A 26,702-nucleotide genomic window follows, 5' to 3' on the forward strand; every position below is an offset into this window, starting at 1 on the left:
GATACCTTTATTTAGTAAACTTCTCTCTGATTTTTCTTAATGGATATGAACAAGACACCTGGATTCTGTTCTCCAAGGTGAACCATATCCCAAAATATGCATAAAATTTCATTATTATTTATGACTTAAAATACTAAAGTCTGAGTCTACAGTACTTTTCCCAGAAATAAACTTTCTAAAGGGATGAAATTTTAAGCCTTTCCATTGACCAGTTTGCCAATAACCTTGCAGGGTATGGAATGCAAAGCCTGAGGTTTATGTGGGGAGTCTCGGTCCATTGTTACAACTCATTTGCTCTATTTTCACCATGCTAACACTACCATTTCTTAGTATTTATACGATGGGGTATACTGATTGAGTCATTTGATACAAAAACTATGCAATTCTTTTATTAAATGTCTCACAGTAAAGAGCAACTCGAAGCTCTGAAAAGAGGGGCAGGGCTGAGAAAATGCTCTGAACATAAGCCAAATCAGAGCTAGCATGCATCTTAATTCCTATGCAGTCCTTCTTGCTTTAATTCTACTTGGGGCCAAGTTATTTCAATGATAATCAGTTCAGGAATGGTGACAGAAGTTTATAGACTGCCTTTAGTATATACTGATGCTGAAGTGATACTCAGTAGATTCTGTCAACAATGTACCTGGTCTAGAATTCCTGTTCTTTCACTGAAAGAGCAATATGGTTTTTTTTATGAGTTATCTACTCTCCTGTGCCTCTTTCTACACGCTAAAATAAGGTTAATATCATCACTTACTCATGGGTCTGATACAGTAAATATGTTAATATACTTGGTAATTTAAAATAGCATATGAAGCATAATAATTGCTTTATGACTATAACCTTTCATCATTGTTGATATAGTTTTATACTTTTATCATTTATATTCTATTTATTTATTCATCAGGTTTACTAATAATAAATCTTTTGCTAAATCATTTGGTGTGAAGTATTACTGTTTTGTATTCAATGGTGGTGTTTATTTTGTTTAGAAACTATATCCTTATTCATAAGTAAACTTATTTTAACTATTTGAAGCAATATTTGTGTTTAATATAAGACATCATATGATAAATACTTGAAAAAAATAATATGAAGCTTCCAATTTTGTAGCCAAAAACCATCACCAGGTGGGAAAGATAAATTGTGACATATTCAGACCCACCAGTCTCTGCAAGCAAACCACATTAATATTCTTTTGTAACAACTGTACAAATTTATACATTTGAAACAGAAAAAAAAATGACTAAGTAAGTTGAATGAATCTAACTTAGCAATAGAAGTGAAATACATCATTTCAAGAAGGTAAGGAAGGGTGGGAGTAGCGGGAAGAAATACATTTAAATTGTGTCAAGAAGTCACACAGCCTGAAACATGACTCTAAGGAAAAGTAGATTAGATTCATCAAGAATTTAAACAAACTGAAAATATTATTTCATTTACAAAACATTATTTTATGCCTCTGTAAACTAAATTTTTAAAGTTATGCTATAGCAATGGGTCTTATTTTAGAATGTTCATTTATGCCTGTCAGTATGAGTTGTCTCATTCATTCTTGGGATTCTTTCCTGTATAATTGGAGTCCTTCGAGGAAGCCCTTATCTCTGCTTACATCTTTCATTTTCTGACCCATGTTTTCCTCTCCCAGTTTCCAAGTTTCAGTAATGATATTAGGGCTTTTTAATTTTTTTATATTATTTTTTAATTTTATAATTTAATTTTATGTATCAGCCACAGATTCCCCTGTCCTCCCTCCTCCCTCCTCCCCCATTCCACTCCCCATTCCCATCTGCTCCAGGGCATGGACTCCCCTGGGGATTCAGCTCAGCCTGGTAGATATTAGGGCTTTTTAAACTTTATTTTGAATTTGTTTTTATTCATGGTGAGCAATATTGACCTAAGTTCTACTTGTGGATATCCAGTTTTCCCAGAAGCATTTACTGAAGAGGCTGTCTTTTTCTAACATCTACTTTTGATACTCTTGTGGGTAATTAAGAGACTGTACCTGTGTGAGTTTTTTCCTTAGACATCTATTTTCTTCTATAGGTGTGTTGGTTTTATGCTAGTACCAAATAGTTCTGTCACTCTGGTCCTGTGGCATGATCTGTACTATGATCCTTACATTGTTGATCTTTCTGATTAGGATCTACTTAGCTACTTAGAGTCCTCAGTGCTTCCATATGAACTTCTGGATTGTTTTTCTAATTCCAAGAATTATATTAGAATTTTGTGGGGATTTTGTTGAATCTGTATATCACTAGCCATTTTTACAATACTAATTCTGGCAATCTTTGATGACGAGAGTTCTTTTCATTTTCTGATTTCCCTCAATTTCTTTCTTCAGTATCTTAAAAGTTTTGATTGTGGAGGTCTTTCACCTCCATGGTTAGATTTATTCTTAAGTATTTTATTTTTTAAGCTACTGTGAATGGTATTTTCCCTGATTTTTTTCCTCAGGAAGTTCATTATTTATACACAGAAAGACTGCTATTGATTTTGTATCCTGCTACTTAAGCATGTTATTTTTTAGTTTACAAGAAAAATAATATAGAAAAGTATATGCAAGATGATTGTCTGTAAAGATGCTTGCCACCAAGCCTGACAATCTAAGTTTGGTCTGTGGAACCCATTTGGTGGAAGGAGAGAACTGACCCCTACAGGTTGTTCTCTCATCCTCACACATAGACACACACACAGACACAGACACAACACACACACACACACACACACACACACACACACATGATAGAAATAGATAGATAGATAGATAGATAGATAGATAGATAGATAGATAGATAGATAATAAATGTATTTTTAGTTAAGAAAAGCATTCACTTTTAACAACTGGCAAACTAGAAGATTCCCATGCCCAAAAAAAAAAAAAAAAAAAATAGTAACATCAGAACTGAGAAAAAAAGATCTGGTAAAAAAAAAAAATACCTCAAAAGACACAACACAACTGCATCTATATAAACTGAAAATGTCAAAATGTAGGGGGTCTGAGAAATAATGATTGCAATAAAATTATAGCAAGTATAGTTACGTGTCACCTTGTATTTTAATAACTACATGGGGAACATGAGGATAAGGCTTTAATTCTGTGAAGAAGAAAGAAGAGAAGAAGGAGAAGGAGGAAGAGAGAGGACGAGGAGGAGGAGGAGGAGGAGGAGGAGGAGGAGGAGGAGGAGAAGAAGAAGAAGAAGAAGAAGAAGAAGAAGAAGAAGAAGAAGAAGAAGAAGAAGAAGAAGAAGCTGCTTAAAACTAAGGCCCTTCCAGAAAAAGCTAGAAACCACACAGAATCAATCTGTAGATAGGAATATATGAGTGTTTCAAGCAGATATTTAGGGTAAAAAGGTTTCTCCCTCTCTCTTTAATCTCTGGTGAAAAAAAATCCTTCAGGAGTTTTAACCATCCATGCCCTTGGATTAAAACTTGCTCTACCAGTAAACAAAACAAGATAACCAAAAGCTGATAACACCACCGGCAACCAATATAAATAAGAGAAGCAAACTTCTTGAGAGGGATAAATTCTCAAACACAGTGTTTTAAATTCTTACAGGTAAATTCAGTCAAATGTGAGTTAAGAATTCAAAATTATAAGTCTCATTAATCAAACTACTGTGAGTGAAAGGTGATAGATGCCACACAGACTTTAAATACTGGAGTGGTGTGACATCAGGTCTATGTTCAAGCACTTCAAGCAAGTAGAAAGTCAAGATGTCAACAAGAAAAAGAATCCACCTTAGGCTTAGGAAAAGAATTACAATGAATTTCTCAAAACAAAAATATAGCCATTGGAACTATATATTCAAAAGCTAGAGAATACAGCTAAATCTGAGATACGTCTGCTGACATACACCTATAATTGGAGCAGTGTAGAGTGAGGTAAGAGGGTCATGAGTTTAATAGCAGCCTAGACTATGTAGTGAGATTCTGCCTCTAAATTTGTTTAATTAATTAATTAAAGGTAAGTCTGAAGAAAATTTCCAGAATATATAGATAGGCATCTTTATGGGTTGATATAAATGGAAATATTTTCAAAGGCAAATGTTAAAAAAGATTCAGAAATAACTTTTATTGTATAATTCTTTGCATGTTCCACAAATAGAAAATAGTCCAAATACAAAAGTAGAAAATTTTAAAGAGTAAATAATTAAGAATACTCCAGAATTGGCAAAGAGAGAGAAGAGGAAAGGAGGGAGGAAGGGAGGAAGGGAGAAAGGCAGGAAGGCAGGAAGGCAAAAGAAAGAAAGAAAGAGAGAGAGAGAGAGAGAGAGAGAGAGAGAGAGAGAGAGAGAGAGAAAGAAAGAAAGAAAGAAAGAAAGAAAGAAAGAAAGAAAGAAAGAAAGAAAGAAAGAAAGAAAGAAAAGAAAGAAAAAATCCAGATTTTGGAAGCAGAGAACATGATGATTTATCATTCAAAATGAATACAGCTTATGGGAAAGACCAAGTACTAGGGATCACGTTAAATCACCACAATATGGACAAGTACATAGTTTTTAAACCACTGAAATCAGGTAACAAAGAACTCAAGAAAGAGAAAACAAACATGGCCAGTATGAGCTCAGGCTAACTTAGTTGAGGGAGATCAAAACACCGTGTGGGAAATGGAGACTCATGTGGGAAAAAAAGAACAGAGCTAGAAGAAAACTAAAAGAAATGATGAAAGAAATTTTTCTGGAAATCTGGAGTTTCAAAAAAGTGAGTAAAAGAATGACTGGACTGCTACTCACATCACCAGGGAGGCTACCTGGAAAACAGGACCCCAAGAAAGACACGGGGATCACCCAATGACGGAGAAATGGATGAGATCTACATGAACAGCCTGGACATGAGTGGGAGTAATGAAGGGCGAGGGTCGAGCGAAAGAGAGCCTGTGAGAGTGGAGATCCCAGCTGGATCAAGAACAGAGAGGGAGAACAAGGAATAGGAGACCATGGTAAATGAAGACCACATGAGAAAAGGAAGAAACAAAGTACTAGAGAGGCCCACAGAAATCCACAAAGATACCCCCACAATAGACTGTTGGCAATGGTCGAGAGACAGCCGGAACTGACATATTCTGGTGATGGGATGGCCAAACACCCTAATAGTCGTGCCAGAAACCCCATCCAAGGACTGAGGAATCTGGATGCAGAGATCCATGGCTAGGCCCTGGGTAGAGCACCGGGAGTCTAATTAGCGAGAAAGAGGAGGGTTTATATAAGCGAGAATTGTTGAAACCAAGGTTGGATAAAGCACAGGGACAAATAGCCAAACAAATGAAAACACATGAACTATGAACCAAAGGCTGAGGGGCCCCCAACTGGATCAGGCCCTCTGAATAGGTGAAACAGTTGATTGGCTTGATCTGTTTGGGAGGCATCTAGGCAGTGGTACCAGATCCTGTGCTCATTGCATGAGTTGGCTGTTTGAAATCTGGGGCTTATGCAGGGACGCTTGGCTCAATCTGGGAGGAGGGGACTGGACCTGCCTGAACTGAGTCTACCAGGTCGATCTCAATCCTCGGGGGAGGCTTTGCCCTGGAGGAGGTGGGAATGGGGGGTGGGATGGGGAGAAGGGGGGGGAGAACAAGGGAATCCGTGGCTAATATGTAGAACTGAATGGTATTGTAAAATAAAATAAAAGGAAAAAAATATTTTTTAAAAAAGTGAGTAAAAGAGATGCACTGTCAACATTTGGAAGTAAAGACAAAGGAGACTCTTGAAAGCAATAAGAAAGGAACAAACTCCAGCAACCAAGAAAAAGAGACAAGGCGGATGGTGTGTTTCCTTCAGCAGTCACAGAGGACAGTGAATGTACCATGGTGGGTTTCCTTCAGCAATCACAGAGGACAGGGTCATATAATGTTTTTCAAGTATTGAAAGATAAGAACTGTCAACATACACAATAATATCCTAAGTGAGATTAAGACAATCATAGATAAAGGAACTCTAAGAAAGCCTACCCAGCACTCGGGAGGCAAAGCCAAGCGGATCTCTGTGAGTTCGAGGCCAGCCTGGGCTACCAAGTGAGCTCCAGGAAAGGCGCAAAGCTATGCAGAGAAACCCTGTCTCGAAAAAAAAAAAAAAAGAAAGAAAGAAAGAAAGAAAGAAAGAGAGAAGAAAGAGAGAGAGAGAGAAAGAAAGAAAGAAAGAAAGAAAGAAAGAAAGAAAGAAAGAAAGAAAGAAAGAAAGAAAGCTTACCTCAAAACATCTACTTTAAAATAATGCCTAGAAGAAATTCCCTTAACAGAAAGGAAGCAATTAAAAGAAAATTGGAACCTCAGAAAAAGGGGGAAGATCGTGGAGGGAAAAAATAGATAATAGTATAGCTTTTATACACACTTGAGTTTTAAGATGAAACAAAAAGTATAATGTCACATATTGACCTAAGTGTCTCTGGAAAAAGTATTAGCTATCCATGAGAGAATAAAGGGATTATAAATGGTAAGCTTTCCACACTTAAGCTGGTGACACAACAACAGTAATACATGGTGGTATTGTACATGGATAATATGGTGTTTGGAGTGAGTGCTATTGAAAACTATTCAGGAAAACACACTTAGATAGTATAAATAAAGCAAAATAAAATTCTTCAAAATGTGTTTAACACACAGGGAAACAAGGGAAAGAAAACAGAAACAAAAACTGCAAAACACAAAAGAACATGACAGTCTTCTGCACGAATATGTTAATAGCTATAGCAAATGTAAATAATGCATATAGTTAAAGAGATTGCCATGACAGATACATAAACATTGCCCAACTGTACTATGCATGCAAGAAATGCACATTGATATAAAGTCACAAGTAAATTCAAAGAAAACGTACTGGGGAACCCTAGTCTTCTATGGTGAACAATAAGCATGCCAGACCAGAGGGAAATCTCTGACTAAAACAGACAGTAAGTATGTTTCATGCATTCCATGGAGACACCAAAATACTCAAAAGAAAATTAAAATTATTTTCAATGCATGTAACATAACTCCAAATGTTTTATATCTAAAGTGTGTGCAGAAAATACTTAGTAATCCATCATATAGATATAAGCAAGTCAGTAGAAAATATCATTAAAAATATGAACAACAAAGTCACTGAAGGAGAAATGGACAGTTGGTATCACTGAAGTGCTCTGATTATTTACATTTAGTATAATTTTAAGTGATCCAGTAGAGTTTGACATACTCTCCCATACTCCATATCTTTGGCGAAAACGTCAGGCAATACCAGATACCAAGAAAGAGATGAAGCAATGGAAGTTTTATTCTCTTTTATTCCAAATATTGTTGATGTCTAGAAATGCTTAAGATGCACATACACTAAAATGCTTTTTATACGTGTAGAATCGAGGCATTCTTAAAGCACTGGTGTTTTCCTACTTAGCCCCCCCCCCTCCATTTTCTGAAGTATTCATAAAGCTTGACATATTCATAAAGAGGATGATACATGACAATAAGTTTACATGACTCATGGAAGTAACACTGGGGAAAACTTGAGCATTGTATGAACTTAGAATACAGTGCCATTCACTCATTAACTTGCTATGCTGGTTAGTGTTTTGTCAATGATGCCAACTAAAGTCATCTGAGAATAGGGAACCCCAATTGAGAAAATGCCTCCATCATAGTAGTAGTAAGCAAGTCTGTGGATTTTTTTTCTCTTTGATTAATGATTAATGAGGGAAAACCCAGCCCACTGTGGAGGGTGCCACCTCTGGGTAGATGTTCCCGAATTGTGTAAGAAAGCAAGCTGAGCAAGCCCTGAACAGTCAACCAGTAAGTAGCATTCCCCCATGATCTCTGCTTCAGTTCCTGCCTCCAGATTCTTACCCTGACTTCCTTTTGTGATGGATTGCAAGTTATATGTCAAAATAAACCTTTCCTCCCCAGGTTCCTTTTAGTTATGGCCTTTATCATGGCAGAAATAGAGAAATAGAAATAACTAATATACAATATACTTAAAAGTATGGAATACATGAGTAGTTAGTAAAAAAAGAAAAAGAAAAAAAAACTTAAGGAATGGTGACACCAAACTCTATACAATGAGAATGGAAAGGACAGAGGACACCACAGAGCCCAAACATGGAAGGTAGGTATTTTGACTGTTTCAGAAACACTTCATTTGTCTTTTAAAGCAGGGTTTAATATGCATGTACAAAGGCAATCTTTTATAGCTAGCTATGGAAACTTAATTTCAATTGCCTCAGAAAAACAAGAACTCAAAAAAGTCATGGGTAATTTGTAAGCCAAAGTAATACATGGAATGACTTTAATGCTCCTTGTGCACTTGGTGGATGGGTCATTTTCCTATGAATGAACCTGTTGTGAGCACACAGTGAAGTTTTCTAGCAATCCACTTGAGCAATGAAAACACATGTCTAAACAAAAGCCTCCACACATATGTTCATAGAATGTTACATAATAGCCAAGAAGACAGTGGCCTGTATCAAAAGCTCCCTCCTGAGTCCTCTGCCTTTCCTACTTCCCCTCACACTGCTTTTGCCCCAGCCATTCCACCCTTGTTGGCTTTTTCTTTGCTTCTTCAATGTCCTCTGAGAGAATTTTCTGTTTCTTCAAATATATTCAGCATCCAGGTCTTCCATTTAATCTAAAGTGCTAGATGATTTGGGTGACATTTCCAATGCTGTTACCCTACATCCATATTCTCAAATGTAAGCACCCAGAAATTAAGTACTTGATCTCTCTTGCTTTATGAGAAGTCTATCCACTTAGAACAATGTTTATGTTAAACTAAGTATTTAAAGGCATGTAGGAACAACCATGTCCTCCATAGATGTGGTGAGGAGGAAGAGATATGAGGCACAAAACTACTTTGGCATGTGCCCTTTATATGGAGAAATTTTATTTTTGAATTTTTTATTTTATTTAGATTTTATTTCTTCCCTGACTTTTTAAAAAATGTTTTAAAGAAGACACTACCCATATTCTTGATGCAAAATAAAGAAAACATCTTCAGTTACTTGGCTCCTTCCATGTGCTTTGTTTTTATTGCAAGTGTAATCAAACATTTATTTTACAAATAGATCCTAAACAAGAGAAAACTTCAAAAAATATAAATTTAGATTTTTTTTTAAGAATAGTTTGCTCCATATAGCCCATGCTAACTCCAAACTCTTAATGACTCTTTAGCTTTTGTTTGAGAGTACTTTATGCTTAGCACTTCTCTGCTGTACTCAGTATCACTTGTTTTTAAAAGAAAGAAAGAGAGGTAAGTAAAATGCATAGGACAGAAAATTCTAGAAAATTGCATTTTAAGTGGCAAAAAGTATTCATTCACTAAACCAATCAATCAATATTTAAAAACCAAAATTAATGTTTAAGCTAAGGGTAGAGAATGTGGTAATAATGAGTTTTAACCAGACCCAATATTCATGACTCTGTCTTTAAATATCCTGGTTCTATGCCTGAGATCTACAAAACTGATCTGGATAGATGGGAATGGCCAGAGCACCCACAGCAACTTTAAAAGGACCTCATTGGCAAGACCATGAAATAAAGGCAAGTCCTACAAACATAGTTTGTTTTGTTCATGGTGAATTCCCAATTGCCTGAACCACACCTAATATCATAGAATACATACCACACAATATTACAAACAAAAGAGGTTCTAGAAACACCAAAACTATTTGAGGGCTTTATGGATATTCCCTCTTCCACCAAGCTGTTAGACCAAAGAGTGGGCCTGCATCATCACTGAGTCCCAGAACAAACGGTGAGCTTTCAGAGGCAGAGAGTTAGTTAATTATAAGCCAAAGTTTCCAGAGTTGCAATCCAAAAAGAAAAATTTTTAAGCTTAACTCTACTAGCATTAAATCCAACAAAATAAAAACAAATAATGTTTCCAACCTTAATTACAGCTGTGAGAATAATTTGATCATGATTTGTTAGCTAGGCAACAAATTGTAAGACTATTTGGATCATACTAATGGATCATACTACCACTCTTCATTTTTCCAGGAAAAATGCTGTGTTACATTATAGACTCTATCATATCAAGCTCATGATAGAACTTAACATGAATAACATGACTGTAATTACATTACTGTGGACATTTGGTGATAACAAAATATGTATTTAATAAACACTTGTAAAAAAATCTATCAAATGATTTGTTAGTTTGGTGGTTCGTTTTGCAGCAGGGCGTTGAATGTAGTGGGCAAATATTCTACCTCTGGGCTCTGTCCCTAGCTTTGTGCACATGAGGACAGAGCTGTTACTCAGCTGTGCTCACGATGCCATTTCCCTCCTTCAGATATTTTTCCTACTTGCTTGATGATGCCCAAAATTATGCTGAGGAGAAAGCTTTTCATTGTAGCATTGCAGAAAACATTAAAATGCAAATAATTCTTGGACAAGTAAAACATTGACCTAAAGTTCTGAAAGAAAAAAAAAACATAAATTACTGACATCAAATCAATTTTTGAAAACTGCCCAGTAATCAGAAGAGGCGTAATGATGAAAGGAAAATCAAGGAGGACTGGGAGGGAGGCTATTTGGGAGGAACTAATCTCTCTCATTTCAAAACCTTGCCAAATTTTTAGTCAGCCAGAATGATGTATAACAAATATGCCTCAAATGTATTTGAGAATGTATATAGAGAATGTGAGCTAATCACATTCTCTATGCTTTTAAAACAAAAACTAGTTCCTTCTTCATTTAAGTCTGTATTTATCAAGTTAAAAATATTATGTTTTGACTCAGTTTTATGGTTCTTCATGTGTACACAGATTAACAAAGACTGGTATAAGATTTTCATCCTCCTAATAATTGCAAGTAAATACAACAAACATAAATAAATACTTATTTACATTGCTACTAATTCACATTAACAGAAAAATTTAAATATATATATATGACCATGTTCTTGTAGTTAATATGTATATATGCATACATAGAGCCTCCCCTCACCCCAAAACTCCATAAAAATACTGAATATTCATGTGTAGTTATGCTTCTTCTATGCAAGAAAACAGAATTGCCTCCTCTATTATCTTTGGCTGAGATTCCAGAAATAATTGCCACAATTATGTCATTGAACAATGGGAAAGACGGAGGCAAGAAAAGGGGGAGAAAGGGAGGGAGAAGAGTGAAGTTAGATTGATTGATTGTAATCAATCAAAAGTTGCCAAAAGATGTATACCTGTCTGAAAAGATATATGCCATCAAAACATTAACTGTTCACTTAGACCACCTGCCGGTTACTACTGACTCCACATGATTTACATGACAGCATAGAGATGGTAGAGGCTTTTACAATAATTTGGCTCAGGGAGAAGTTGGGTACAACTGGTGCTGGACTTGGATTCACAACACTAGGTTGAGATTCTGGTCCTTCTTCTTCCTGGTGGTCTACACCCTAATGCTCCCTGTATTTAAATTTCATCATCTTTTAACTCAGTGTCAAAGAAGGTTATGGTAAGCTCAGATCCAGTCCCAGCCCTACCGCTTATAACTCAGAAGCCTAGAAGACACTACTTAATATTTCTAGTTTCTTCAGCTATAAAATGCTAGTCCCAGGACTTGTCTTACCAGGCTGCCATGATGTTTCAGAGGCGTGAAGAAGGTGAAACTCTTGGGAATGAACATAAGTTGTTGAAGGGACATGACAGAGACTGCCCTGCTGGCCTTGCTACAGTGATCTCATGAGACTCAGCCTCTAATAATGTTCATGAAAAATTATTGCACGTGAAGATTGTTCTAAACCCATTCAGGCTGTCCATTACCTCTATATTCATTCATATTTACAACAATTTAAATGATTATGGAGTATCAGGGTCATGAACATCAAAGAAAACTTGAAATTAAATTGCTATTTGGTCACGAGTTTACAAACAAATCTCCTCTGGCTTAATTACCAGTACATGTTAGGTAGGAAATATTTATTAAATTTGATTATCCCAAATTATCACACATTAATGTTAATACTGACTTAAGAGGACACCAAAACATTAAATTCCACTTCCAATTCCAAGTTCCAGGCATCAGGATCAAGGTCAGTTTGAAAGCTTTAGTAAAATATTTGAAAATGTTCAGCAAAATCTGTTAATCTAGTACAATGCTTTATATAACTGTTAAATATGTTACCTTTACTGTATTATTTTAAGTCAAGTATTAACTTTTCAAAGCAGTTTGTTGTTTTATAACAGCCAGAAGCTATATAAATTAAATGAAAATTTATAAAAATTTCAAAACACAGATTTAAATATTTTGAAATACATTATACATTCTATGGTTTTAAAACTCTGTCCAACTTATCAAAAATAGATTCATCTGACACATTGTTTAAAAATAAACATATGCTTTAAGGCTAAATTACTTTTAACATTAGAGAATTTTTCCAAAAATTGTTGATCTTCTACCAAGTAGATTTTCCAAATAAATTTGGTTTTAAAAATCACTGGAAATATCTAGCATTTTGCATGAATTAAAATTTTATATGTTTAATAAATTAATTAAATTACACATAATGCTCAATATATCCCTAATCCATAACTTTGAATTATTTTATTTCTATTTTCTTATATCTAAGATTCTCAAGGGGTTGAGGAGATAAGTCAGTAAATGATTGCCTTGCAAGTACAAGACATAAATGTGTTCCCCAGAGCCTACCCTTAAAAAGCTGCATACATCTGATGAATACTTTGAATCTGAGTAGTTGGGAAGTGAGACTAGGCAGATCTCTGGAGTTCATTAGTCAGGCAGCTTAGCTTGCTTGATGAGTTCCAGATCTGAGAGAACCTGTTTCAAAAAGAAGGGCAATGTCTGAGGAACAATGCCCAAGGATGTCCTCTAACTTACACACACATTCCTGCACACACACACACACACACACACACACACACACACACACACAAGATTCTTATGAATTTTACTCTTTCCTTTAAAGCCTATTATACTATTCTGTTAAGAAAATAAAATGGCTATTTGGGAGGATAGAAATCTCTTGATTGAGTGGCATATCTTCAGAGTTTGCACACTCTGAGTTTACATCAATGAGCGATAAACCTCTAGTTCTTGAGGTTGTCCATCTGGTGTATAAAAACTAATCATTAAGACAGTAACTTGTATGCTTTTCAACTTCCACATCCTTTTTGACTTTTCTGCCAAAATCATTTATTTATCTTTTAGGAGGGTATCATGTAAATGAAAAAAAAAAAAGCATATGTTTCCAGGTCCAACATCCAGACCTCACAGGGCATTGATAATGGAACTCAGGGCATGTCTATTTGTGAGAATTACCATTTGTGCACATTAATGCCATATCTCTTTTTTCCTTTGGTTTTGTGTGGAGCCTGTGTTTTTGTGCTCTGAGTGACTGTTGGAGGCAGCTGTTCTAGTTCTCTCAAATTACAAACCAGGAAGCTGTAGCTGGTAGGAGGGATAACCATCAGAGGGGAGGTGGCCCTCTTAGACCCCCCACATGCGTATTGAAGACCATCCAAATGCTTTGTAAGGCTGAACTGCCTGTGAAGGGTTTACAGTAAAAGCAGCTGAGATGCAAATGTAGCAATAATATTATGCAAAATCAAGTGGTCACCTTTCATTGTATCAATTTATATTTCCCCAAAATTTTTCTGAAAATTAGAGTCTATCAACTGATATAATTAATCCACAACATCATGATTACTGTGCTAAAAGGTAAGTTTAAATCCTAGTAGATCAATGACCATCATAATCAGCCACTAGTACTTGATGTCACAGCTATGTCCCACCAGATAAGCCATAGTACACAATCTCTAAGGTCAGGAGATTATTTCTTCTATATAGCTGTTTCCCAGGGTTTAAGATTAGAATTCAGATTGGCTAGATGGCTCAGCAGTGTGTATATTGTATCTCAGAGGACCCCAGGTGGACTCCCAGCACTGTGTTGGACAGCTCACAACTGCCTGTAACTACAGCTTCAGGGGAGCCAGTGCCTCTGGCCTCTATAAGCACCTGCAATCCTGTGCACACACCCACATAAAGACAAACACACACATGCATAATTAAAAATAAAACTAAGAGCCAAGTGTGGTAGTGCACACCTTTAACCCCAGCTCTCGGGATGCAGAGGCAGGTGGATCTGAGTTTGAGGCCAGCCTGCTCTACAAAGCAAGTTCCAGGACAGCCAGGGCTATACAGAGAAACCCTGTATGAATGAATGAATGAATGAATGAATGTCTTCTTCACAAAAATTAGGACTCAAACCTTTGTTCATCAAAGCCCCAATAGAAATAGCTTATACCTCACTTATGGGTAAAGAGTACTGAAGGGGATGTTTCTCATATTTTAGTTTGTTTAATATTGTTTACAACATGAGAATTTCACTTTAAGCTTATTTTTATCAAAGACATGTAATCTTTTTGTCCTTGAAAACTAAATGGTGGCAACTTCTTTGGGAGAAACTGTTTTTTTTTTTTTTTCACACACACACACATAAAAAAAATAGATATCCCAATTTATCTTTCAAGGTCAGTCTATATTAAACTCAAGATACTCTTTTAAAAATCCTGTGGTGAATTCTAGCATAAAATTCATAATTTAGCTGAAGTGTTCTGCTTAATAGAGTTTATTTTTAATAGGATGTAGACAAAAACTATACAGCAACTGAGCCGAGCATTATGAAGTACCATATGGGCTTCTAAACTGAGAAGATGATACACACAGGTCCTGCCAACGATTCCTCTGTCGTTCCTTCTCCACCTGCCAGTCTCCCACCACATCCTGAATCTGTCATATTGGATGTCTTTGGTACAAACTGCTTAAGTGACGGTCTCCATGTTCCTCAAGAAACACCACCTAATACTGAAAGACAGAAGGTAAAAAGAAGCCTCGCCTTATTAAAACTCCGTGACCTGTTCCAAATGACAAGGGAGGTTAAGAGGCGACAGAATAATTATCTACCCACAATTGAAGCCCAGAGATCATTTTAAAAGGACAATAATGAAATTAAAGCAAGGTGACTTGCTCAGAGCAGCTGGAAGACAAGTCCTGACAGGCCATGGTAAACAAACTACTGGAAGCATCATCGTGCTGTCGGTGTCTCTCCACATTCATGACTAAGGTTTAAACAGCTTTCCTCCTGAAGAAACGCAGGTGCTCCCCTCTGCTGTTCATGCTTCCTCTGCTGTCTAAACCCTTGAGTCTAGATGAGTTTAAATCATAAAAAAAAAAAAATGTGCAAAATATTTATGAAAACATAGGATTTGGGACACGCCACCTGATTGGAAGATTAAATATCTGCAGCACCTGCTCCGGCAGCCAGAAAGCAAGGTCTCTCCTAAGAGGAAACTTGCAGTGTGAGGAGGATTTGTCTGATGTGTTCTTTCCCGTGAGGCTTCCCAAGCCTTCTGCTTTCCTGGCATCTCATAAGGACAGTGTCCATTCAAATGATTTAGTATTTGAACTTGTAGTTACAGGGGCCAGCTTTCCTCTCCTGCCACTCCTGTCTGTGCTTCCTTGATGCTCCGCACACTTTTTAAATAATGATTTCTCTTTCCTTCCTCTGATCCCACCTCCTCTCTCTGGGTCTCCTCCTTCCAACTTGTATTTGCAAAGGAAAGAGAGACATGGGTGTAAGAATAAAAGACACAATCTCGGGGCGGGGGGTGTTAGGGAGTACTCCATTGTGTCCCTCTGCTTTGGCTGGCTTCTCTGTTAATGGTTTCACCTTTCTCTCACTCTTGTTGCTGTCGTTCTATCATAGAATCAGTGAGCGACAGAGACCAGACTTACACGATGGCTTTGATGGTATAGGGCAAGGCTTCTTAAACATTTTCCACTTACACTCACTGAACTATGTTTTAAGGTTTATTTTTATTTCTTAAAATTATTTATATGTGGTTGGATATGTGTGGGTGCAGGCACGTGTGAAGGCTTAGAGGCATTTGGAGCTGGAGTTACAGGTAGATCTGAGTTGCCTCACAGGAATATTGGGATTTGAACTCAGGTCCTCTGAAGGATCACACAGGACACTAACAGGAGAGTCCTTTACAATGTGTGTTTTGTCTAAGAAACTTCTTTATGTCCATACATATAGGGACATATGTATACACATATATATACAGATACATAATAGTTATATAAGTCAAATATTTACTAAAAGAGCACAGAGAAACTAATTCTAAAGCAGCTGTTTGGTATACATATAACTTTACTGGGGCTTGTTTTTGTTTTGAGACAAGGTCTCACTATGTAGCTCTGGCTGTCCTGAAACTCACTATGTACACCAGACTGGTCAAGAATTCATAGAGATTTGCCTGCTTCTGCCTCCCAAGTATTGGGATTAAATATATGCACCACCACAACCTGGCCCGTTTTACCATTTATTGAAGACAAAATCAAATCTGCATACTTAAGAGATGGATGCGGTTATTGAATTTTATATAAGTAATTAAGTGCTGGATGAATATTTGATGCTCTAGGACAGAGAATATCTTCAGTGTTTTTCATAATTGATCAATATTTTTACTTTATAATTGTCAGTGCTGAGAACTCCACTTCTCATAAATACATAGTGTACAGTGGCAGAAGTGTGTCTAGACCATTTTGGAAATTGTTGGGAATTCTATCCTAAGCCAAAACCAAAATTCATTTAATGATTTTTTTTTATGAAACTCAAAACAGCAACTCAAGTCGAGATTATTAAATTCAAACATTCTAATACAATCCAATCCAAAGATATACAAATGTGATCCTTACATGCTAGGGAATGATACTAGGAAAATATTAAAGTCTTTGTTTTAGATGATTAAACCACTCATTTCTGTACAAAGCATAAAAATTTGTATGTACGGAAAGACACTGAAGCTCATGATATGCAGTAGCCTTAGATCTGAGCTGATGTGTCCCAGGCAGCATTACATGACACTGGGCAGTGGTACAGCATGTGCAGCAGGATCAGCATAGAAGATATACTCACAATCAAGGCTGCAGTGAAGTCATGGGTTGCAACATAGGCAAGCATTTTCAGAAGCACTTCTGATCTATTTCATGTTTAGTTTTTCATTAACTTTTGGCAGGTTCACATTTTGTTTGTGGTTATACCAATCCTTGCAAATTCCACCTTGACATGTGACCTGTACAGTGTCACACACTCCCACATCCAGTCATGAGATCCCTACAAAGTCATGGCCATCCAAGAAGCTACGACACAGACGTGTAAGACAAGAGTGAGCCAGCACACTGTAGAGAGAGTCTTCCCCGCATCCTCCCTGTGGCTGAGGGAGGACATGGGCATTGACCTGCCACCTCCAGCCTTCTAACAAGAAGAGATTCTGAAATGTCTCTGCTCATTATTAAAATGACTACTGTTGATCATCTCTTGTCGGAAATTGAAGGACACCAAATAAGCAAAGCCCTTCACACAGCTGGAGAATAGGAGCCTTGGGAGCAAAGCGGTGAAGTGCCAGGCACACAGCTTGAGTTCCCATCATACACATCACAAATCTGCATAAGGACTCCATGAGGAAGCCAGACAAAAAGGATGACACAGAAAAGCTGTCATGCTCTGTCCTTTACAAGGGACCAAGCACTGATGAGTATGTTTTGGAAGCAAAACAACATAGCTTGTCCATCTGCTACAGTAAGTAAGGAGATAAAGAAAATGGTGACTCTGAGTGGATACTCCATTTCAGAGAGGCCTTGTAAAGGCTCTCTGCGACCCAAACCTTAGGCAAGAGTGTCAGCACTCAAAAAGCCCACCACATAGATGGAAACCACAGTCTACAATAGACAGGAAAACAGTGAACCCAAGCCCAAAGCAACAGCTATTTTCCCACCTGTCACCAAGCATGGTTCTCATCCAGGAATAAAAGCTACAAATCAGTCAAACAGAAGTCAGCCAGTTCACTGTGCATTATGACTGTGAGGATGCATCTTGTCCATCTCCCTCCAGAAGATCAAGTGCTAAGAGGCAGAAAGGATGATCAGTAACCAAAAGAAAAGGCTTTGTTAACTGTAAATGACAGGCTATTGTAGAAATGAGATGTTACCAAGGAAGGCTGCTATACACAGAAAAGATGGCCAATCTCTACACCGAAAGACTAGCAAAAGTCATTGTGAAATTTAACTGCTTCATTAGTACATCACCTAACTGATATTTAATCAAAATGGTTAGTTTCAAATCAGCTTTATGATTCATCTTTAATAGACATTTTTTTCAACTAACTGCAGTGAAATCTCCTTTCATAGATGAAGTCATTTTATAGACTAAATGCAATATAATGGAAGCCTATTAGGAGTAAGTATACAAAGAAGAAATTAGTAGTAAAGGACCTTCATAGGTATCACTGACACTGGACAAAACAGAAAGAGTCATGTCTGTCTCATAAGTGCTGGGTTCTCATCTCTTTCTCTAATGTCCAGCTTGCTCTTCTAAACTGTCTCCTTCTGGCTGCCCAGATCCATCTAGCAAAACTATCATCTCCTAATTGAATATCACCCCCCAAAGGAGTAGATGACATAAAAAAAATCAGAGGGAACCAATGGAGATTGTGGCCACTTAATCCTGCCCTGCCTGCTTTAATGGCACGTGTAGGGATATGCTTAATAAAGAGACTATAAGCAAAAGCCAGCCACAAACATTAGGCTTTCTTTTCTATAGGCTAATTTTACTATTCTGGGATGGTTAGTACCTCATATCTAATCTGTACAGATAGTTTGTATATAGTTCATATTTCATAGGAAGTATACATAAGCAAACATCCTGAGAGAGAAAAAAGCCACGTATCTACATCCTAAAAGTTAGACAGACTTGGTTGCTGCCTGCATTGTGTGATTTGACAGTAGGAAGACCTAAACTGACCAAACCCTCTCTCAAATGTCCAGTGAAAGAACTAGAACATTCCAAGGCTAATATGAGAGAGACAGAGACAGAGACAAGACAGAAAGACAGAGAGCATCAGCGGTGCTCACCTAAGATAAAGGCTAACACATCTATGAACTGTTCTTCTGGAACCCTTTCACACTAATTGCAGGTCATTTGATTACTTCCCAGGTCTCTGAGAAGCCAATATGCAGGAGGGCAAATAGATGTGTTAGAAGAAAATTAAATGGCATTGCTCTGTTTGAAAATGATCAGTGGGGAGTGGGAAAGGGGTGCACAGATGAACAAAGCTTGCTCTGAAGCAGATGCCACAGTTTTTCCTAAAATAAGCATCTGCCCAAAAACAATGCCATCACATATCTTGTCCTACCTTTATGTTTTTCATAGGGACCTGAGTTTGTTTTTATTCTCACACTAAATCACTGGATATAATATTTGTACCAGTGGAGAAAGAATGGACATAAAACTAATGCAAAATTTGAAGAAACCCTCATTCTTGATTGAACTCTCATTAACAGAAAATGGCTGGGTTTGAATTCCTTCCCAAGATTGCCTGAATAGTTCATTGCTTTCCAATTTTTGTTTTTAAAGTACCTGAGCCAAAACAACAGCAAGTTTGATTTTTTAAAATAGGATTGGTGACAAATTCTGAAATGCCAAGTTGAAATGCACAGGATACAACCAAGCAAAAATGCAAGAAGGCTTTGGAAAGCAGAAGAAGGGAATGTGAGCCCCGCTCTGTGCCTGCCAACTGCTCTCAGCAAACTGTGCTGGGGTCAAAGGACACTGGGAAGGCTGCGCAAACACGCATCTGCACACCCCAGGGAGATAGAGGGTGTTTCTCAGATCCCCACTCCCGCATATTCTGACACATATAATAGGGTGCTAGAATGCTTGCCCCAAACTACTGATTGCTATCCTCCTTTGTGGGTGAGGTGCTTTCTACCAGGCCCCAAGTTCCCATCTGAGATAGGTGAGGCCCCACTGGTTATATCCTTCCCATGCAATACTAAGTATAATTTCTCCTTGGAACAGGATTCTGCTCCTAGTCCTGTGTTCCCCCAGATAGGTCATGCTTAGGTCACACAGCAATTCTAAATGGAAAAAGTGACTGGCGCATATTCTCTAAATGATTGCAGGACACTTTTGGAAAAATGTTCCATGTGGATAACAAAGTAAGCATTTCCAATAATCATTGTTTGCAAGACTAACAGGAAACAGAGTTGTATTTGAGATGGTAAACTCAGTTTGTACAGCTTATTTGACACACACACACACACACACACACACACACACACACATATATATGCATTTACATGGTAACTGTATACCAGCATGTACAACCACAAGGAAAATTCATAAATTACTTTGAAGTTCTCAATAAAAACGCACTTGGAATTATAATAGCTTTGGATTCTGAAATAGTTGATGTTTCAGATTTCCTTGGGGGGCAGGGAAGAGTATTCTTAAGAACATATTCCAGGATCTGGAGAAACGGCTCACTCACTAAAAACACATACTTCTCTTGAGAAGACCTGAGTTTGCTTCCCAGCATTCATATCAGATGGCTCACAACTGCCTATAACTCCAGAGCAAGGGAATCCCATGCCTCTGGCTTCTGTGAGTACCTGCAATCATGCACATATCTACACACAGACACACGTACATACAAACAATTCAAAATAATATTTAAAAACAAAATTTTTTAAAGGGTGTTTGAAATAAGTTGAATGAATTTGTCAAAAATCATCAAGAAAATTGTAAGAAACACAAATGTAATCAATTCCTAGTGGATCTTTTCATAAACTAACCTATGATAGCTTACAAGTCATAGCCACATTCCTGTTAATTTAGGCTTTGTATCTTTCAAATGGTATGACTAATGAGGCAAAAACACCAAGACCAATAAGAGAGTTAAGGGTCATGAGTTCCACCAAATATATTGTGCATAGAGACTATAGCAAGTGACAGAAGGGAGGAAGAAGGGAGGCAAAATGGGATGCTCAGCACTTTGTAAAGTGTCTATATATTTGAACTGATTGTGTGCTTCTATAGCAAAAAAAAAAATAAATTCCTTTTCCAGTCTGTAATATATTACTATTACAAACCATTTACTGTAACTGGGGCAAAGATGAGGATCCTCATTCCAATTTAAACATATGATTAAAATCAAAGACCACCAGCAATATTGCTATCGCCTATCATGTTCCCATCATCCTTTCTCAAGTTATTAGTATTATTTTAATGGGGTCATAGTTTTTGACATATTTGTGTGCATGTGTGTGTGTTTGTACCATGGGCAGAGTCATCAAATAGTTTAGGCTGCATTATATAAGTCAATTTGTGCAACAGTAACAGAGTGAAGGTGAATTGATATAACCAGGAAATAGGATACAAAGTCTGAGTAGTCTGAATTTGGATATAATCGATCTCCACATTTTACTTAGATTTTCCTTAAGGAAATTTTGTTCAAAGTAATAATGTATTTTTACTTATCTCTGAAGAACATACAAGGACATTTTCTCTTGGAGATTCCTCACCAAAAAACAAACAAACAAACAAACAAAAAACACAACAGTAAATTTCTTTCCACCCACTAAAAATGTACTCTCTTTTTTTAAGGTTTATTTATTTATTATGAATACAATGTCCTGCCTGCATGTATGCCTGCAGGCCAGAAGAGGACACTAGATCGCATTATGGATGGTTGTGAGCCACCATGTGGTTGCTGGGAATCAAACTCAGGACCTCTGGAAGAGCAGCCAGTGCTCTTAACCTCTGAGCCATCTCTCCAGCTCCCAAATGTACTGTTTTTTAAAAGTAAGAGTAAACATGTGGCTCGGTAGGAGAGTGCTTATTTCAAACACACGCAAGTTCCTGGATTCAACCTTAGCACCATAAAGGAAGGAAGAGAGAAGGAGAGAGGGGAATGTTTTCAGAGTTAGAAGTAGCCATTAAAATTAGTCTTTGCCCTGAATTCTAAACAAAAGTACCAAACACAATAAATTAACTGATCTGAAAAGTGAGCCTAGAATGGACTCCTTCTCAGAGAGTGCTATGATCTTAGTTATAGTAAAAAAAAATTTCTCCAGGCACATTGTCCTCTAAGCATCTACTCTTTGGGTACAGATCATCAGAATTCAGAGCCAAACTATCCAAGCCAGACTCTGCTAGCCCTAATCTACCACTAACTCAAAAATACTCAAGTATTATTGTTCAAATTTCTAATGGTCTTATAATAATAAACCCGGAACTAGATATTGGGGTAAATGCTGAAAGATCAGAGAGACAAGGAACAAGCCACTGCCGTGTCTCACCTCACCAACTGCACAAATCCTCTGACTGAATTCTTCTGTGTTCTCACCCGAAAGTCTCCAGCCAAAAAAGACTGTAGTCCTGTCTCCTCATGCCTTATATACCTTTCTCCACTCAGTCATGTCATTTCCTGTCTCAACTTTCCTAGTGCTGGGATTAAAGGCTCGTGATTCCCAAGTATTTGGATTAAAGGTGTGTGCCACAACTGCCTGTCTCTGTTTCTCTCCTAGACTGAGTCAATCTCAAGTAGTCCAGGGTAGCTTTAAACTCATAGAGATTGAGACAGATCTCTACCTCTTGAGTGCTAGGATTAAAGGTGTATGCCACCACTGCCTGGCTTCTATGTTTAATCTAGTGGCTTGTTCTGTTCTCTGAGCTTCAGGAAAATTTTATTAGGGGGACACAATATATCACCACTAAGTATTGCTGTGGGATAATGCTTTTGTATACTGGTTTAATAAAATAATGATTGGCCAGTAGCCAGGCAGGAAGTATAGGCGGGATAAGCAGACAAGGAGAATTCTGGGAACAAGAAGGCTGAATGAAGAGATGCCAGCCTGCTGTCCAGGGAGCAACATGTAATATCACACAGGTAAAACCATGGAACATGTGGCGACATACAGATTAACAGAAATGGGCTGAGTTTAAGTGTAAGAACTAGTCAGTTGTGAGCCTGAGCTAGTGGCCAAGCAGTTTTAATTAATATAAGTCCCTGTGTGTTTACTTGGGTCTGAGCATCTGAGGACTGGGCGGGACACAGGAAAACTCCAGCTACAAAGTATTGATGATTTTCTTAACTTTAATTCCATAACTAAAGGAAACAGAGTGATTATCACACTCCAGTCCCACTGTTCAGAGAATTCTTCTATGCCCGTGTATTTATTGAACAGTAAGCAAGAAGGCTATGGGCCAGACTTTAAGATGGTGCATGTGGGTTCCAAGCAACACTTTCTCAGTCAGAGATAATCACAACAAAGAATGTAAATACAATCTAGCTATGTATTCTAAGAGTAAAGTATCTGAAGAATAGTAGCCACCCAGTGTTACCCACCCTCAGTAAATAGAAAACAAAATACCTTACCCAGTATGATGGTTAAACTTGATGTCAACTTCACTGGAACTGGAATCAACTTAGAATTAACCACTGGGCACACCTGTAAGGGCTTTTCTTGATCAGGTTACTTGAAGTAGGAAGACCCAGCCTCCATGTAGGCAGTACCTTATGGTGGTGGGAGATAAGGGGAAGCCCAGGGGAATAGCTTTGATTTTTGTCTGCTTTCCTTTGTGTCTCACTGGCAAGTTCATCTACATTATCACTCCTGCCACTCCCACATCTCTTCATTGACATCAGAACCCAGCTTCTTCTGACTTCTATGGAACTGGTGACCCTCCAGGAATCCTCCAGGCTATCATGCTAGATTAAGAATTCTGTGGCATCCAGCCGTGTGAACTAAGCAGTTACCAGGTTCTCAGCACCCCATTGTTAGACTACCCAGGCCATAGAATGTAAGCCAATCTGAAAATCCCCCTTCACATATTCATTTATTAGTTCTGTTCCTCTAGAAAATCCTGACTAACAGACATCAGCAATTTACATATTATATAGGGGTAACAAAAAAATTAAAAAATAAGCAAAACCATAACAAACTGTAAATTGCATAACTTATATAAGGTCATTAATAACACAGGGACACTTAGCAAGATAAAAGAGATGTCTTTGAAATTATGGCTATAAGTGGTTTATTTCAGGTGAAAGATAGATCACTGGAGGAGAGAAAATAAAAACAGGAGATATCAATTATTGGAAACATGCTGTGGGATGGTCTGTATGTCAAATCTGTTGCTCTGATTGGTCAATAAATAAAACACTGATTGGCCAGTGGCCAGGCAGGAAGTAGGTGGGACAAGGAGAGAGGAGAATACTGGGAAGCAGAAGGCTGAGGCAGAGACACTGCCAGCTGCCGCCATGACCAGCAGCATGTGAAGACACCGGTAAGCCACCAGCCACGTGACAAGGTATAGATTTATGGAAATGGATTAATTTAAGATATAAGAACAGTTAGCAAGAAGCCTGCCACGGCCATACAGTTTGTAAGCAATATAAGTCTCTGTGTTTACTTGGTTGGGTCTGAGTGGCTGTGGGACTGGCGGGCTGGCGGGTGACAAAGATTTGTCCTGACTGTGGGCAAGGCAGGAAAACTCTAGCTACAGAAACATCATCATTTCCAATGATGAAAAAAATAAGGATGAGACAGGAACTAAAAGCAAAAATCTGGATTTGGAGTGTTCCATAAGTTAGTCAAGTACAACAGTAATAAACAGAAGTCGTGAGCAATTTGTCATGGAATTCAGAGTTTTGGAGAAGAAGGAAAAATTAATGGTCTGAAATCAGCAATGAGAGAAGGTCTACTCCCATCTTTGAATCTAGCATTTAAGAATAGGAGCTGGAGAGGTGAGTCAGCCATTAAGAACTCTTGTTACTCTTGAAGAAGACTCCAGTTTAGCTCACAGCACCCACATGACAATTTACAACTCTGTAACTCCATTTCCAGAAAATCCAACACTTTCTTCTGACCTCCCAGGACACCAGGCGCATACATCCATGCAAGCAAACACTAATACACATAAGATAAAATTTAAAAAGTTTTCAGGGGGCTGGAGAGATGGCTCAGAGGTTAAGAACACTGGCTACTCTTCCAGAGGTCCTGAGTTCAATTCCCAGCAACCACATGGTGGCTCACAACCATCTATCAGGAGATCTGGTGCCCTCTTCTGGCGTGTAGGCATGCATACAGGCAGAACTCTGCATACATAATAAACGTTAAAAGAAAAAGATTTCTTCCCTTAAAAAAAAAAAAAAAAAAAAAAAAAAAAAAAAAAAAAAAAAAAAAAAAAAAAAAGCTACTTTTGCCGGTCGGTGGTGGTGCACGCCTTTAATCCCAGCACTTGGGAGGCAGAGGCAGGCGGATCTCTGTGAGTTTGAGGCCAGCCTGGGCTACAAAGCGAGTTCCAGGAAAGGTGCAAAGCTACACAGAGAATCCCTGTCTCGGAAAACCAAAAAAAAAAAAAGTTTTCAGAGCTATATGATAAAAAGCAGCCCTCACTTGAGAGGACTGCAGAGGAATGCCTTCATGGAAGAGGCCAGTTTCTGTTAAAGCATTCCTGTACAGAAGTGAAGACAGTGAGGCCAGACAGTCTATAGCATTCCATGGCTGTTGATAGAAGTTTATTGAGATTAGTTGTGGTAGAAGGAAGTTTGACACGGTTGTAAGTGTCCAACACAGTGAGTTTTGGTGGCAATTCTCCATATAGAAAGCAGAAATCCTAAGATTGTATTGTATTAAACCTTGGTTGGGACTTCAATCTTGAGCCCTTTCAATTACTTCTCCTCCTCCTCCTCCTTCTCCTCCTCCTCCTCCTCCTCCTCCTCCTCCTCCTTTCTCTCCTCTTCTCCTCTTCTTCTTCTTCTTGCTTCTTCTCCTTCTTCCTTCTCTCCTCTTTCTTTCTCTCCCTCCTGCCATCTCCCACCCTCTCTTTTCATGAGTTCTAAGGATTGGCTTCTGGTCCTCCAGCAGGTAAGGCAAGTGTATGCAAAGGAAGAGTGAGGTGTAGAGATTCCTTACTTCAACTTGCCTTCCTCTCTGTAGTCTGTTTCTTTCCTGCCTTTGAGAACCCTGGAATGGTATGTTACAGTTTGAAAAGACATCATTTGCAGAACACTAACACAACACTTATGCCTACCTTGAGATTTTATAGAAGTATTGGGAATACTTGGTGTATTATGAGTGAACATAAAGAAATAGAACAATCTTTGGAGAGCTTCAAAACAATTTTACCTGGAAGTGATGGTTGGTAGTCACAAGAGATCTGAACTCTGGATTAAGATCTCATTTGGAAGTGGTCAATGGAATTCAAGAAATGTCTGTACTCTGGACTAACAACTCCTGGCCCTATAGTTCATTCAGTGAAGTGTTTGCTTTGTGCACACAAGGACCAGAAGCTAATTATTAGAATGCATGTTTAGAAATGTCTGGTATGGTGATACACATTTATAATCCCACCCCTGAGGATGCTGAGACAGAAGAAACTCTTGAGCTTGCTGGCAGAATCCTTCTAGCATAACTGATGAGCTTCAAACTATTGAGAGATTCCCAACTCATAGGAAGAGACTGACATTCCTGAGCATGAAACCCAAGGTTGTTCACTGGTCTCTACCTATACACATACATGTGCACACACATGCATCTGTGCATGCACACACACACACACACACACACACACACACACACACACACACACACATGTTTCTAAAGTAAAAAGAACTGAACAAAAGGGATCATCAAAATGTCGTGAAGAAAGAGGTTGCAGGATCAGATTTGTGTTTGGTCAGTAGCCTCTTCATCAAGAGCAGACAACAAAAGATAAAAATTACTGACAAGGAGACAAGATTGGAAATAACTACGATACCAAGAGAATGGAAATCCCTCAAAGCTGAGCATTTCTCAAAGGAGGTACCATTTTCCCCTGACTAAATTTAACTCACAATTCAAAGAGATCATTTGTTTTGTAACCAATTTTTAA

Source organism: Peromyscus leucopus, chromosome 4 (genome assembly GCF_004664715.2).
Source record: "Peromyscus leucopus breed LL Stock chromosome 4, UCI_PerLeu_2.1, whole genome shotgun sequence".
Lineage (NCBI taxonomy): Eukaryota > Metazoa > Chordata > Mammalia > Rodentia > Cricetidae > Peromyscus > Peromyscus leucopus.